General features: G+C 38.8%; 1 pseudogene; it reads right to left on the reverse strand.

The window, feature by feature from the left end:
- LOC102839254 overlaps positions 1-16169 on the reverse strand; it is a 56600-nt pseudogene that overhangs the window by 38569 nt on the left and 1862 nt on the right.

Here is a 16169-nt window from a genome sequence, read left to right on the forward strand (position 1 = left end):
CTGGGTACCATTAGTTTTTCTGGTCTCATTCTCTGAAACTCTTTACAAAAAGAAAAACAAACAAACACAGCAAGAACCAAACCTATGGGTTGTATAGAAACATTATAAAGTAGAACTTTATAATGTTATAAAGTAGATCTGATCTCTCTTGGAGGCTGAAAAGATTTCCTGTCAGTCTTGAACAAATCTGTCTTTCATCTGAAGAAGAAATACTTTCTTTAAAAGGTGCAACCTTATAAACAATCCAAATGTTACTGATTATTGGGATTTCCTGAGAAACTTCCAAGAGTGCAGTGAAGAGGGGATTGTGCACAAAGTGCTCTCCAAGCTCAGGTAGAGGCTGCATTGAATCACCATATTCTTACTGCCCTTCTTCTAATCCACTAATCGTACTGTGGGAGAATGATGAGAGCTTCTACTTCAGTAAACATTTACGACTCTGGAAAATCAATACAGGGTCTCTATGAGTTGGAACCAACTTGATGACACCTAATAACAACATGTCCTACTGCATCCATTGATATACTCTCAGAGAGGCTCAGCCATTAGGTTCCTCGCTTTTGTGGTGACTGTTATGTCTTCCTAGAGACCTGCCTTAATGAATAACATGCAGCCTGGCCCAAGATGGTACAAGGGAAGATGGACTTTGAGAACAAAAATGCTACAGGAAGGAAACTACTCCAAGCTGTTACTAAAATTATTAGTATTCTTATGACTTAATTTCATATAAGAACCAGATTGACTTCCTTGGCATAGCCTATGGTAGGATATGAAAGTGCTATTTGGCATGATTCACTCCCCAGGCTCTGCCTGAACTTCATTTTCCTCAGTGACACACTTTATTTTTATCTCTGTCCTTCTGCAGCACTTGACCTTTTGCCTGGATGGAGCAGTATACTGTGGAACTCCACATCCTTTCCTGTCCAATGCAACATAGAGGATGTACATATTAGCTTGTACTTTCTTCAGAAAATCTATAACCCAGAGTGGTGTTTAAGGACAAAGTAAAACTGCTATATATTCACACAAAACTCTGCAAACATTTCCTCTCCTATTACGTATAATTTTTACTTTTGTATCTCTTCTGCCCTCTGTAACAGAGATCGGTGTAATCTTAACATTTAGGAGTCTATTTTTTTTTAATGTAAATAAGGATCTTTGTACCAAAATGTTCATCCTTCTTAGAATAACAAAATCTTAGGAAAAATCTTTAAAACCAGACCAAAACTCCAAAAAACACCACTGCCACCAAGTCGATTTTGACTCATAGCCACCTTATAGAAGGTTTCCAGGACTGTAAATCTTTATGATAGTAGACAGCCTCATCTTTCTCCTGAGGAGCAGCTGGTGGGTTTCAACTGCTGACCTGGTGGTTAGCAGCCCAACACTTACCTCACAGAACCACCAGGGCTCAAAACAACAACAAAAACGAGTCAAAATATGGATTATCCATATAATAAAATACTATGCAGCCATTAAAAAGTGATTATGAAGAATTTTTACTGAAATGAGAAAACAGTAAAAAAAAATCATGGCATATTAACAGAAAAACTTAAGTCCATTGTATAAGCATAGCCTCACATTGATTATGTCTGTGCGTGTACATTTCACTCACTGTAGCAACCATGTAGGATAAACACCGGACTGCTAACCAACCACAAAGTCGCCAGTTCAAAGCCATCAGACACTTCTCAGAAACCCTGTACAGGGTTGCTATGATTCGGAACAGACTTGATGGCATTTACAACAACTACAGCCATGTAAACGGGTTCTCTCAACCAAGTGTGATCCCCTTTGATCCATTTGTATACTGAAGCCAGAGAAAGCTCCCTCAATTTCTATCTTGTCTGATCTACACTGAACACTCTCCAATGGTTCCCTACTGCCCTCTGTATTAAGTTCATGCTCATTAGCATAAATCCCAGAGTCCTTTGTAGTCCTGTTTTTGTGTGCCTCCTCAGCACATCATCTCTTAATGTTCTTTTCTCCTACTCTTGCCTGGAGTCCCTGCGTGGTGGAAATGGGTCATGTGTTCAGCTGCTAACCAAAAAGTTGGAAATTTGAAACCACCCAGAGATTCATCAGAAGCAAATCCTAGCAATCTACTTCAGATAAAGCAGTTATTGAACATCTACTTACCAGTTTTACTCTGACACTGTAAGGGTCTCCAGGAGCCCAACTGCCTTCAACTGGTTGTGTATTGTCTAGACATTTGCACATGTTCTTTCTGACTAGAACACTCTTGGTTTCTTTTTGCTTTGATGTCTTCTCCTCATTGTTCCAACTCATAGAAACCCTGTATTGGGTTTCCAAAGTCCTAAATGTTTACTAGAGCAGAAACTCTAATCATTCTCCCACAGTAGGATTAGAAGAAGGGCAGTAAGAATATGGTGATTCCATGCAGCCTCTACCTGAGCTTGGAGAGCACTTTGTGCACAATCCCCTCTTCACTGCACTCTTGGAAGTTTCTCAGGAAATCCCAATAATCAATAACACTTGGACTGTTTATAAGGTTGCACCTTTTAAAGAAATTTTCAAAGTATTTCTTCTTCAAATGAAAGGCAGATTTGTTCAAGACTGACAGGAAATCTTTTCAGCCTCCAAGAAAGAGATCAGATATTCCTCTACTTTATAATGTTTCTATACAACCCATAGGTTTGGTTCTTGCTGTGTTTGTTTGTTTTTCTTTTTGTAAAGAATTTCAGAGAATGAGACCAGAAGAGCTAGATGGTACCCAGTTATCACTATCGGCTATTTTGACAAGAGTCACGATAGATGCATCTTGTTAGAATGTAAAATGTAAAAATGTGGAACAGAACCTCAAATTTCTAAAACAAAACCAAACAGCCTTCCTGGACCAGTTGAGACTAGGGAACTCCCAAAGAATATTGCAATAGAAATAAATGTTTAGTCTTTTCACATATTTTACAGCACTTTTATGCTTTTATTTTTTTCTACTCAATGTTGGCTTTTTAAAAAATTGTTGTTGTTTTTTTTCTAATATACCATTTCCATCACTCATCTGTCAGTTTGTCACACTGTGGTGGCTTGTCTGTGGCTGTGATGTGGAAGCTATGCCCCTGGCATTTTAAATACCAGCAGGGTCACCCATGGTGGATGAGTTTCAGCAGAGTTTCCAGATGAAGACAGATGAAAAAGAAGGAAAGGCAGATCACTTCTGAATGTTTAGCCACTGAAAACATGAAAGCAGCAGAACATTGTCAGATATTGTGCTGGGAGATGAGCCCTTTCCGTTAGAAAGCACTCAAAATACAACTAGGGAAGGGTTGTCTCCTCAAAGTAGAGTGGACCATAATGATACAAATGGAGCAAAGCTTTCAGGACCTTCATTTGCTGATGGTGCAAAACCCAAAATTAGAGGCAACAGTTGCAAAATACCCATTAATAATTGGAACATGAGCTGTATGAAGTATGAATCTAGGAAAATTGAAAGTTGTGAAAAATGAATTAGGATGCATAAAGATCGATATGCTAAGCATTGTTGTTGTTAAGTGCCGTCGAGTCGGTTCCGACCCATAGCAACCCTGTACAGGGTTTCCGAGGGTGTAAATCTTTACGGGAGTAGAAAGCCTCATCTTTCTCCCACGGAGCTGCTGGTAGTTTCGAACCGCTGACCTTAAGGTTCGCAGCCCGATTCGTAACCACTACGCTACCAGAGCTCCTATGCTAAGCATTAGTGAGCTGAAATAAACTGAACTGGCCATTTTGAATCTGACAATCATATGGTTTACTCTGATGGGAGCAACATATTCAAGAGGAATGGCATCACATTCATCATCAAAAAGAACATTTCAAGACCTAATTTAAAGTACAATGCTGTCTGCTATAGGATAATATCCATATACCTACAAGGAAGACCAGTTAATACTACTATTATTCAAATTTACATGCCAATCACTAAAGCCAGTGATGATGAAATTGAATAATTCTACCAGCTTCTTCAGTCTGAAATGGATCAACATGTAATCAAGATGAACTGATAATTACTGGTGACTGAAATGCAAACGTTGGAAACAAAGAAGAAGGATACATATGACCTTGGTGATGGAAATGATGCTGGAGACTGCATGATAGAATTTTGCAAGACCAACAACTTATTCATTGCAAATACCTTTTTTAAGCAACATAAAAAGTGACTATACACATGGATCTTACCAGATAGAATACACAGTAATCAAATTGACGAATTCTGTGGTAAGGCACAGTGGAAAAGCTCAATTATCATCAGCCAAGACAAGTCCAGGGGCAGACCGTGAGACAGATCATCAATTGCTCATATGCAAGTTCAGGTTGAAGATGAAAAAAATTAAAGCAAGTCCCTTAGAGCCCAAATATGACATTGATTAGATTCTACTTCAATTTAGAGATCATCTCAAGAACAGATTAGTTGCATTGGATGCACCTGACAGAAAACCAGAAGAGTTGTGGGATGATATCAAGAACAACACACAGGAATAAAACAAAAGGTTATTAAAAAGACAGGAAAGAAAGAAAAGACCACATTATTTGTCAGAAAGAGAATCTTAAACTTGCTCTTGAGCATAGAGAAGTTAAAGAAAATAGGAGAAATGAGGAAGTAAAGGAACTAAACACCATATGTCAAAGGGCCGCTTGAATCAAGTATTGTAATAAAATGTGCAAAGATCTGGAGTTAGAAAACCAAAAGGAAAGAACATGTTCAGCATTTTTCAAGCTAGAGAAACTGAAGAAAATATTTGAGCCTCGACTTGCAATATTGAAGGATTCTGCATCAGGATTGAAGGAAGACTCATTAACAATCTGCGATATGTAGATGATACAACCTTGTTTGCTGAAAGTGAAGAGGACTTAAAATATTTACTGATGAAAATCAAAGAGCACAGCCTTCAATATGGATTACATCTCAATGTAAAGAAAACAAAAATCCTCACCACTGGACCAATAAACAACATTCTTATTAAAGGAGAAAAGATTGAATTTGTCAAGGACTTCATTCTTTTTGGATCAACTATCAACACTCATGGAAGCAGCAGTCAAGAAATCAAATGACGTATTGCATTAGGCAAATTTGCTGCACAAGATCTTTTTAAAGTGTTGAAGAGCAAAGATGTCAGCTTGAGGACTAAGGTGTGCCTGACCCAAGCCATGGTATTTTCAATAACCTCATATGCATGTGAGGGTTGGACAGTGAATAAGGAAGACCATAGTAAAATTGATGCTTTTGAGTTATGGTGTTAGAGGAGAATATTGAAAGTGTCATGGGCTGCCAAAAGAACCAATAGATCCATATTGGAAAAGGTGCAGCCAGAGTGCTCCTTGGAGACCAAGATGGCCAAACTTCGTCTCTCATACTTCAGACATATTGTCAGGAGGGACCAGTCACTGGAGAAGGATATCATGTTTGCTAAGGTGGAGGGTCAGAGAAAAAGAGGAAGACCCCCAACGAGATGGATTGGCCAAGTGGCAGCATCGATGGACTCAAGCATGGCAACAGTAGTGAGGTTGGCCCAGGATCGGGCAGTGTTTCATTCTGCTGTGCATAAGGTTGCTATGGGTCAATACCGACTCGATGGCACCTAACAACAACTACAACAATAGGCAAAATATTCTTTAGGTAGAAAGCATCAAAATAAGATGAAAGGTTTCCACAGAGTCAGTGTTCAACCATTTCAAGAGGTAGCATATGATCAAGAACCAATGCAGCCCTGGAGGCGTACACTTATCTACGCCAAGCAATTTGAATGCTACCTATCTAGACAACTATTTGGAAGAGTCCCACATTTGTGCCCATTCCAAACAAAGGTGACCCAACAGAATGTGGAAATCATCTAACAATATCATTCACATCACATACAAGTAAAAGTTTGCTGAAGATAATTCAAAAATGATTGCAATAGTACATTGGCAGAAAAGTGCCAGCAATTCAAGCCAGATTCAGAAGAGCACTTGAAACTAGGTATATCATTGCTGACATCAGATGGACATTGACTAAAAGCAGAGAATACCAGAACGTTGTTTACTTGTACTTTATTGATTATACAAAGGTTTTTGACTGTGTAATTATGACATGCTATGAACAGCATTCAGAGAATGAGTGTTCTAGAACACTTAATTGTGCTCATGAGGAACCTGTACATATGAGAGGCAGTTGTTTGAACAGAGGAAGGAAACACTAAATGGTTTACGATCAGGAAAGGTGTGTGTCAGGTTACAATCTTTCACCATTACTTATTCAATTTATATGCTGAGCAAATAACCAGAGAAGCTGGATTACATGAAAAAGAACATGGCATCAGAATTGGAGAAATTGAGTCATTAAAAATCTGTGATACATAGATAAGTCAATCTGTCTTGCTGAAAGAGAAAAGGACTTAAAATACTGGCTGATGATGATCAAAAAACTGCAGCCTAAGATTGCTCCTAGGTGTAAAGGAAACAAAAATCCTCACAACTGAATCAATAAATAACATTATGATAATTTTAGAAAGGATTGAAGTTATCACATACTCCATTCTGTTTGCAAGCACAATCAACATTCACTAAAGTAGCAGCCTAGAAATCAAACAATAGTTTGCATTAGACAAATCTGCTGCCTCAAAATGTTCAAGAGCAAAAATATCAGCCTGAGGATTAAGGTGCGCCTGACCCAAGCCATGGTATTTTCTATTGTCCCATATGCATGTGAAAGTTGGACAGTGAATAAGGAAGACTGTAGAAGAATTGATACATTTGAGTTATGGTGTTAGAGAAAAACACTGAAAGTACCATGACTGCCAGAAGAACAGACAAACTTATATTGGAAGAATTACTGCCAGAATGCTCCTTAGAAGCCAGGATAGTGAGATTTCATCTCTCACACGTTGGACTATTATCAGTAGGGACCAATCCCTAGATAAAACATGGTTCATGAAGTGAAGGGTTAGCAAAAAAGAGGAAGACCACCAAAAAAATGGACTGATAAAGTGGCTGCAACAATGGGCTCAAACGTAACAACCATGTGAGGATGGCACAGGACCAGGCAGTGTTTTGTTCTACTGGGGCCCGACTTAACAGCACCTAAAAAAAACAACTGGCAATATCACTTCCAATATTAGTCAGGAAGGGAAAATGTATTTCATCACACAATAATCCAGATGTATGAGGGCAATCTGGGGAACTCTAGTGTCCCTATTTAGCTTAGGTGCCTGAGAGGGCAATCCAGATTGGTGCACATGAAGCTAGTGTTTGCTTTCATTTGAGACAGACCTCTCATTTTCCTCAGAATTCCATGCGGAGTACACAAGGACCTGTGAACTCTTGAGACAAGCTGTACCTGATAAACCCTACTCAAATTATTACACTCTATGTCTTTTTATTTCTCCTTTATGATCTGTTGACTTTTTCTAAAGTCTTTTGAAAACAGGCAGGCTTTTTCACAACTGTGCCTCAGAAAATAATGGGAAGGCCTTTTGACCAAGTTGGGACAGCATGAATACTAGAGACAGCATGCTCATTGGTGGGTGTGGTGGTAGCAGTACAAATTAACGAGACCCCAGTCCACTGTCCCTCATTTAACTGCGAAATTCTCTTTTCAATTTTACTTTGGATGGCCTAATTTTGATTTATTAAGAAAGTTGACTTAAATATATATATTTATTGTTGTTAAGTACCTTGGAGTCAGTTCTAACTCATAGTAACCCTGCAAAGGGTCGGTTCCAACTCATAGTGACCCTGCAAAGGGTTTCCAAGACTGCAGATCTTTACAGGAACAGAATGCCTCATCTTTCTTCAGCGGAGAAAGTTTCGAACTGCTGACCTTGAGGTTGGCAGCCCAACTCATTACGCTACCAGAGGCGCTCTCTCTCTCTCTCTCCATATGTATATATATATATATATATATACACACACACACACACACACACACACACACATAAGGAGCTAAGGAGCTCTGGTAGCGTTGTGGTTATGAATTGGCTGCGAACCACAAGATTAGCAGTTCGAAACTACCAAAACTACCAGCTGTTCCACGGGAGAAAGATGAAGCGTTCTGCTCCCGTTAAGATTTACAGCCTCGGAAACCCTGTACAGGTTCACTATAAGTCGGAACCCACTCCACAATACTTAACAATAACAACATTGTCTGTTAAGCTCAGAGTCAGTCTCGGATATTTTCTCAAATACACAAAATGTATTTATGTATGTTGTTGTTGTTAAGTGCAGTCGATTCGGTTCAGAACCATAGTGACGTTGTATAGGGTTTCCAAGGTGAGGTTGGTGAGCTTAACCGTCGACCTTGCAATTCAAACGACTTTGCAGTTTGGGCTCATTAACCTACAGCACCGCACTAGTTGTCTGATCACCTTAAAATGAGCAATTCTTTAAATTTTTTTAGAAGAACATACATTCCAATTTTTTGTTTCAAAAAATATCAATACATATATCCTTTTGTACTTAATTATAGAGAAATACATCTACTGTTCATGCTTGGGTATTAGAAGATAAACCTTTTTGTTGTTTTATTCTGCCCTTTCTTTTATCCAACATAAATGAATCATATTTAGCTTGAGGTCAAGATCAGAAACAGAAGCATATTAAGCAACAGGCTAAGTAAGCATGATGTTTCACCAGCACAGGTTCTGTACTTAGACACTTAAGCTCTAAGTCTTTGTCTAACTTCAATTTGTAAACTCTTGTAATTTAACTCTCAGCCTCTTTTTCTTCACTTATAAAATAAAAACAATAATGCTTACCTTACAGAATTGTTGGGGAATAAGTGATATATTGTATAGAGAGTCTAGTACAGTATATGGTAATTAATAGGTCCTCAATAAAAGGCCTTCATGATTACTGTGTTGAAACTAGTTTAGAGCTGATCAGAACTCAAAGCAGAGTCAGAAGCATCGGCAGAGTCATAACTAACAAGGGAAAAACTAAGGAGTATTACAAAGCCAGCCTAGGACTAAGGCCAGTTCAACAAACATTTACTGAGTCTCTACCACATGTCAGACACATGTTAGGTACTGGGATCAATACTGAAAGAAAAACAAGGGCAAGAGCAGACATGAAGAGCTCCCTGTCTCAGGACTCTGTATTCTGACTTATCTGGATTGCTTCAATGTCCAGCACATTTAAAGTCCAACAAAGTCAAGGTACTGATTATCTTTTTTTTCTTTCTTTCTTTCTGCTGTCTTTTTATGGATATCACATTTTTTTTTCTTGGCAATGTCAGGAGGTTGATATGTGAGGCTGATATTTGTTCTATGATAAGTGAAACCAAAGGAAACTTAAAAGTTACCATTGCCAAAGTTTTCAAACACCACAGTTTCAGATGAAAACCTAGTTTGTTAAGAATCTCCTTAAATTCTGTTCTGAGTATTAGTCTTTTATTCTTTCATGCGTTTTCCCATGATACGAGATCTAGAGAGCTATTTTTAATACAATGAAGAATGAATTGGCTAAAATGTAAACCATATACCACTAAAACCAGTCACCATCAATTTGACCCTGACCCATGATGGTCCATGTGTGTCTACATAGAACTGTGCCCCCAGGGTTTCCAATGGTTGGCTTTTCAGAATTACATCTTTAGGTCTTTCTTCTGAGGTGTCTCTAAGCTTCTAACTTTTCAGTGAGCAGTCAAGTGCATTAACCATTTACACCACCCAAGGACTCCCCATATACCACTAACCCCTGCTGCTGCATGCCATGCCTGAGTCAGTTCTCAACTCATAGTGACTCTGTGTAGGGTTTACTAGGCTGTAAATCTTTATGGTAACAGAAAGCCTCATCTTTCTCCCTTGCATCGGCTGGTGAATTTAAACTGCTGGCCTTGAAGTTAGCAATCCAACACATAACCCACTATGTTACCAGAGCTCCTAGATATACCACTAGAGGTATATCTCTATATAGATGCCCATTGACTTATTCTCTAACCAATAAACGAGCTTCTTTTTGTTCTTGGCATTTTATTATTTGGATTATAAATATGTTGTTGTTGTGTTGTGAAGTGCCATCGAGTCAGTTCTGATCCATAGCAACCCTGTATAGGGTTTCCAAGGAGCAGTTGGTGAGCTTGAACAGCCAATGTTGCAGTTCAAATGGCTTTGCAGTTTGGTGCATTAACCCACAGTGCCAGAAATAGTCAATCACACTTATATACAAGACAAAAATCTTTGGTATAATATATTATTCCAATTATACTTTTGTTAGCCATATAAATTCCAACATATCCTTGAAATTCTTTTTTAAAAGATATGCACTGGTTCATTCATTAGGCCAAAAGTTGAGAGAAGGGATCTGCTTTTTTCTTTTCTTGTTCTGCTTTCCTTTTAAGATCTTCAATGAACCTGTGAGGCTGTCATCAGTGACCCCCTGCCTTCTGTTAAAAAGATCAAACTAGGGAGGAACTCCTGGGGGGATGGTTTTCCGAAGTGCTGTGTAAAAATCTTCAACAGTTTTCATAATCTATCTTGGAGTTTTAACCTACAAAAAAAAAAATTAAGACTATAGAGAAATGGAGAGACTGAAACATGTTGGATTTACAAATATAAAGGCATAGTGACAGGCATATCTCCTTCATTGCTCTTCACAAGTTTGAGTTACAAATATATGGACATCACTAAAGGTATACCTCCTTTTATTGCTCTTTGCTTTATTTCACCTCACAGATAATTACATTTTTTTACCGATTGAAAGTTTGTGGCAACTGTGTAGAGCAAATCTAGCAGCACTAGTTTTCCAACATCATCTGCTCACTGTATGACTCTGTGTTACATTTTGGTAATTCTTGCAATATTTAAAACTGTTTCATAATGCTATTATACACTTAATAGATGATAGTATAGTGTACATATAATTTTGATCAGGTCTGGAAAGCTAAGAAATGTATGTGACTGGCTTTATTGCAACATTTACTTTATGGCTGTGGTCTGGAACTAAACCCACATATCTCTGAAGTATACCTGCAATTTTTTTCAGCAAACATAGCAACCAGATCTCTTCCTAAAATTTTTATCCTTCTTAGTGCAGATATTTTTTTTACTTTTTTTAAATATGATTTTGAATTTTATAATTTTATTCAAATGTATGAGAAATGTTGCCAATACCCCGGAAACTGCCTTGGTCCCTCTTGGTTACTGGTGGGTCAATATAAACCCCTGACTAGGACCTCACCCCGTGGGTCTCTGTAGGGAGAACTGGGGCAGACTACCTTATCCCATATGAGGTCACTGATGTGTTATCACAAGTGCTTAATGACAAACGATCAAGAAATCCAATCTGTACTCATTTTAGCAAGAGTAAGACTTTTCAAATTTGATTTTGCAAAATCAAGCACCAAACCCAGAAGACACAGGCAGATGTACTGCACAACCATTTTGCAAATAATTTTATCTCCTAGCTCAAAAGTCCATCCCCCAGTTCCTTATTGACTGAATTCTACAGGGTTAACCATGTTCCCAGATGGCCTACTTCCCCTTGATGGTTGCATTCTTATTAAAAGTTCCTACTTCTCCAACAGGTTCCTTTCCCCTTCCCCCAATTCATCCCACTCACATACCCCAGGTATATCAATCAGCCTCTGTTGTAACAAACACCAGCCAACAATCTCAATAGGCAACTTTCTGGACCCCCTTATTACTAAAGATGGACCATCCTGAGAATTATTTCTCACAAATGGATGTATGGGAGAACTAATAATTTAAAGTTGAATTAAAAACAAAGACAGTCAGCTTTGAAATTTGTAGGGTGGGAGATGGATAATCAGGGAACGTTACCCAGAAAAAAAACAATGCTTGGAGTGAATTTAAAGGATGAACTGGGCAAAATTGGAAGGGATGGAGTGAGTAGGGGATAGAGCCAGTTGGACATAGACGATATGAGTCAGAGAAAACACCTAAAGATAAAGGTGAGATACAGCAGCATTTGTTCAGGTAATTGTACATGAATACATAGATCTGGGGTGAATGTGGTATGTAAAAGAGGGGTGTTGAGAGAGATGAGCCTGGGGAGGCAGGCAGGGTCATGTGGAAATGAACCTTGAGAAGCAGCAGCAGAAATGGAAGAGAAAAAGATCAGCAACCTACCCCTTCCTCTGCCTTCTGTGAGGCACTGTGGAAAGACTGTAAGCAAAGGAAGAGCAAAATTCTATTGATGTTCTGGAAAGATTGTTTTGGCTATAATGAAGATACTGATCTAGCAAAGGGCCAGACCAGAGGCAGGAAAAATAGCTGAGAGTTACTGAAGTAACCCAAGTGAGAGCTGGCAAATGGTAATATAAATAGAGAGAAGGGGCTGACATAAGGATTAAGTTTAAAAGGTCTAAGAATTTCTCTTCACCTACCTTCACTGAGCCTAGTCACCTCCCACCACAGACAGGGAGATTTGGCCTTGACCCTTTTAGAGTCTAAGAAAAAAATCTGGGATAAGAAACCCTAACTCCTCAAGTGTGACTTCAGCTTCTGACTGTTTTTGTTGATTTGCTTTTTTTTTTTTTTTCCTAATGATAGCTTCATTAACAAATCCTCACTCAGTTCCAAACCCCTCTGAGGTGATCTATCACCTTTCCTTTCCTGTCGTAAGAGCCAGGAAGACCTGGTATGAGGTTTTACATCTCTGGGTACCTCCTGAGACCTGAATGTCAGCAAGGAGTGAATTTTGAAGGATTAACCAGGAAAAAGTAGAGCAGCCAGAGTGAGCAGAAGATGAAGACAGATCCTGATGTTTTCACTGTCTGTGATTCGGAGACTTCTTCTCTGAGTCTGGCCCAGACACAAAATGTTATCTTCCTTACCCTCGTGGTTAATAATTTACATTCTTAGCTACTTCCCCTTTCCACTAACCCTCCCTTCTTCTTAATAAATAATACAAAATACTGAAAATTTCTCAAGCGCATAAAAAACACTTTATGCTAAGATATGAGAAGGTGATTTAAACTGTGGCCACAGTTTTGTTTGTTATGATGGAAATTTCATCTCTAGTTTAATTGTTGTCATTGTTGTTAAGTGCTGTCAAGTCAGTTTCTAAGAAGTGGCTGTTGAGTATGAACCACTGACCTCGCTGTTCAAACCTACCTTAAGATCCAGTGCTTATCCTATAGCGCCACACCTTTGCCTCCAGGATCAGCTATTTTGAAACAGCTGCCTCATGGTAAAATAACCCCCAGATCTCATTTTTTCACGCTGAAGGAAAATGTTGGATTCACATTTTAGAAATAGCTTTAATTTTACAATGCATATCTTTTTAATAATTAGGATAATCCTCTGTGTTTCATAGAAGCATTAGTAAAAAATCAGAAATGAATTTTTATTTCAATGAGTCAAAATTTTTGAAAGCTGATTAGAAGTTCGATATCAATTGCTAATTTTGCTCTCAATTCAACTCTAAAGCAATGTTTCTGATGGGCTTCATGTGCAGATGAACTAATCATGGTTGAATTGTACCACCCAAACTCTAGAATCTGCAAGTCACAGCTCTTACTGCTATCATCTGGGTGCTACAAAGAAAAAGAGTCACTGGTCCAATTCACATAATCCTGACTGAGCTGTATCTACATTTTCCGAGTACACCTTCACAGACACTTTGGCCCTTAGAGACAGTGTTACTTTTAAAAAGTGGAGGAAATCTGCATCATGCCATAATAGCACAGTTACATATTTGGATCTGAGTAAAAGCATCAGGAACTGAGGGAATCGCACCAAAAAGGTAGAACATGTTATGGATTGAATTGTGCCCTCACGCACACACACAAATTTATCCACCACTCATCTGTCAGTTTGTCATACAGTAGTGGCTTATGTGTAACTGTCATGATGAAAGTTATGCCAAATACCAGTGGGGATAAGTTTCAGTGGAGCTTTCAGACTGAAACAGACTAGGAAGAAGAAAAGTCAGAATGTTTAGCCACTGAAAACCTTATGAATAGCAGTGGAACATTGTATAGGCTTTCCAAGGAGCAGATGGTGAAATTGAACTGCCAACCTTGTGGTTCAAACCTACCTTTCGGTCTAGTGCATTTTCCCACAGCACCACACCGGGATAGGGTGTCCTAAACCTAACCACTTCTGAGTTATAAACAGAACAGATTAGACACAGAAGTAGCACATATAAGGGAAGGGGCAGTAGTAGGGGTGGGACATGTTCTTGGTGGTTGTAGGTACTTATCTTCTACTTGCTTGTCTATTCTCTTTTATATCTCAAAAGAGACTGACTTGGACGAGTAGACATGCTCTCTGATTGGTGACCACATTCATCACGGTTAAGGGGAAGTGAGGGAAAAACAACAATGATGCTGCCAGCTAAGCCCTACAACATTCAATAGACTTCTGTGAACCTGGGTGCAGACCTGGTTGGCCAGCAGTGTGGCAAGACCTGGGGACTCATGGGCCGAGAGTCAGTGACATAGCCACAGAGGACTAGAGTGGAGAGTGAAGTGTCCAGCTGATAAGAAGAGAGGGCATATGCACAAGAATATCCACACTTGCAGATAATACCCACTTGACCTGGCTTCAATGACTGGATGATCAGAGCTCAACCAGAAGAAGAAAGAAGAGGATAAAAAGAGTAATCTGATACAATTTGATGAATTTGACCTAAACCTATGGATGCAGTGGCTCAAAAGAGGGAACAAATCTTTACAGCAAGGATCATTCCCACCCCCTCCATACACAGAGTAGACAGGGATGGGCAACTTGGACATTGGCTACCCAAAAAGGGGGCCTACAAAGGCAAGAAATCACTGGCTTACCAGCTTTCAAGAGGGAGCCTAGATCCAGAGGGCACGGAGAAAGGTAGAATCTCCACTGAGTAGTATCCAATCTGTCTGGGCGGGGCTGATGAAAGAAGATAGGGATAGGTCTCTTGTGGTTCAATAGTGAATAATTGTTATTAGGACTTACTGTGAGGGTTGGAAATATAAAGGTAGACCTTTTGTTGCAAAAGGAGGGGAGTGATTGACTTTGCAGTCCAGGAGCGGTGGTCCTTGCGACCATCAAGGGAGAAGAGCGAAGAATGGGACCCTACCCAGAGAAACAGTTATGCCAGAGATGGAGGCAGGGACAATGACATGGAGAGATGGAGTGGCTGGGGGCTTTAGACCCAGAGAGGGAGAGGGGCTGTGTGCTGACTACGCTTGTAGTGTAAACCCTTTGGTTGGTTGATGATGCATGGAGGGGATTGTAACCACGGCAATGAAATGATATACAATAGGATGAATGTAAAGCTAATGTTCTCTCATGTAAACTATCACATAATTCCCAATGAAACATTAAAAAAAAAAAGGATAAATATTGCATGAGACTACTATAATAAATAGTTAAGAAAAGGTTTTCATGCTAAAAGAAACATTCTATGATGGTTACCTGTGGTGAGAGAGAGGAAAGGGAGAATTTTTTAAAACCAGTCTTGAATTTACACAGATATTACAATTAGAATAAAAGGAAATAAAAAATTACTGTAAAAAATTTCAAGCATCAATATAATATTACATTTAACAAGTCAAGCTTCAGTACAGGAGACCTAAATTGCATTTTTTTTTTTTTAAATTTTGGTATGTGTGTGCATTTGCATGTCTTTGTATTTTGGGGCCTTGTGACCTTGACTGAATTGTTTGATTAAAAAAAAAAAAAGAATAAATGTTAATTATCACCTATAAAAAAAAGAGAGAGAGAGAGACAAACGGACTCAAGTACAACATAAAGTTGTAGAGGGCATCCTACCTGATTAACGCAACTATCTGCAACCCTGCCTGTGTAACATTAGAATTTACAACAAATAAGATAATTACATGAAGTTACAAAATGAAGGGAATTATGTAATACTGAGAAATGTTCCCCAACCAAGTTGACACATATTTTAGAGAGACATAATTCAATCTATAACACAGACCCTCTCTCAGCTTCAGTTTACATTTATGTAAAGATAATAACTTGCCTCATGTAATGAGAGCCATTTATAAAGTGTTACAGCATGTTCACTGCTATATCTCAATAAAGATTCATGCTACGGATTGATGAAGAATTGTAGCTCTCATTTGAAAGGAACCAAAACAGATTGTTTCCAATATCTTTTGAAAGGTGAAAAGCAAGTCATCTACACACAAATCTGCTTGATCACAACACAGCACCAAGAACAACATGCCTGTGTTGTTAACTAGTTAATATAATCAATGCAAGCAGACCCACCATATCACTGGG

The sequence above is a fragment of the Chrysochloris asiatica genome, unplaced genomic scaffold (genome assembly GCF_000296735.1).
Source record: "Chrysochloris asiatica unplaced genomic scaffold, ChrAsi1.0 scaffold00011, whole genome shotgun sequence".
Lineage (NCBI taxonomy): Eukaryota > Metazoa > Chordata > Mammalia > Afrosoricida > Chrysochloridae > Chrysochloris > Chrysochloris asiatica.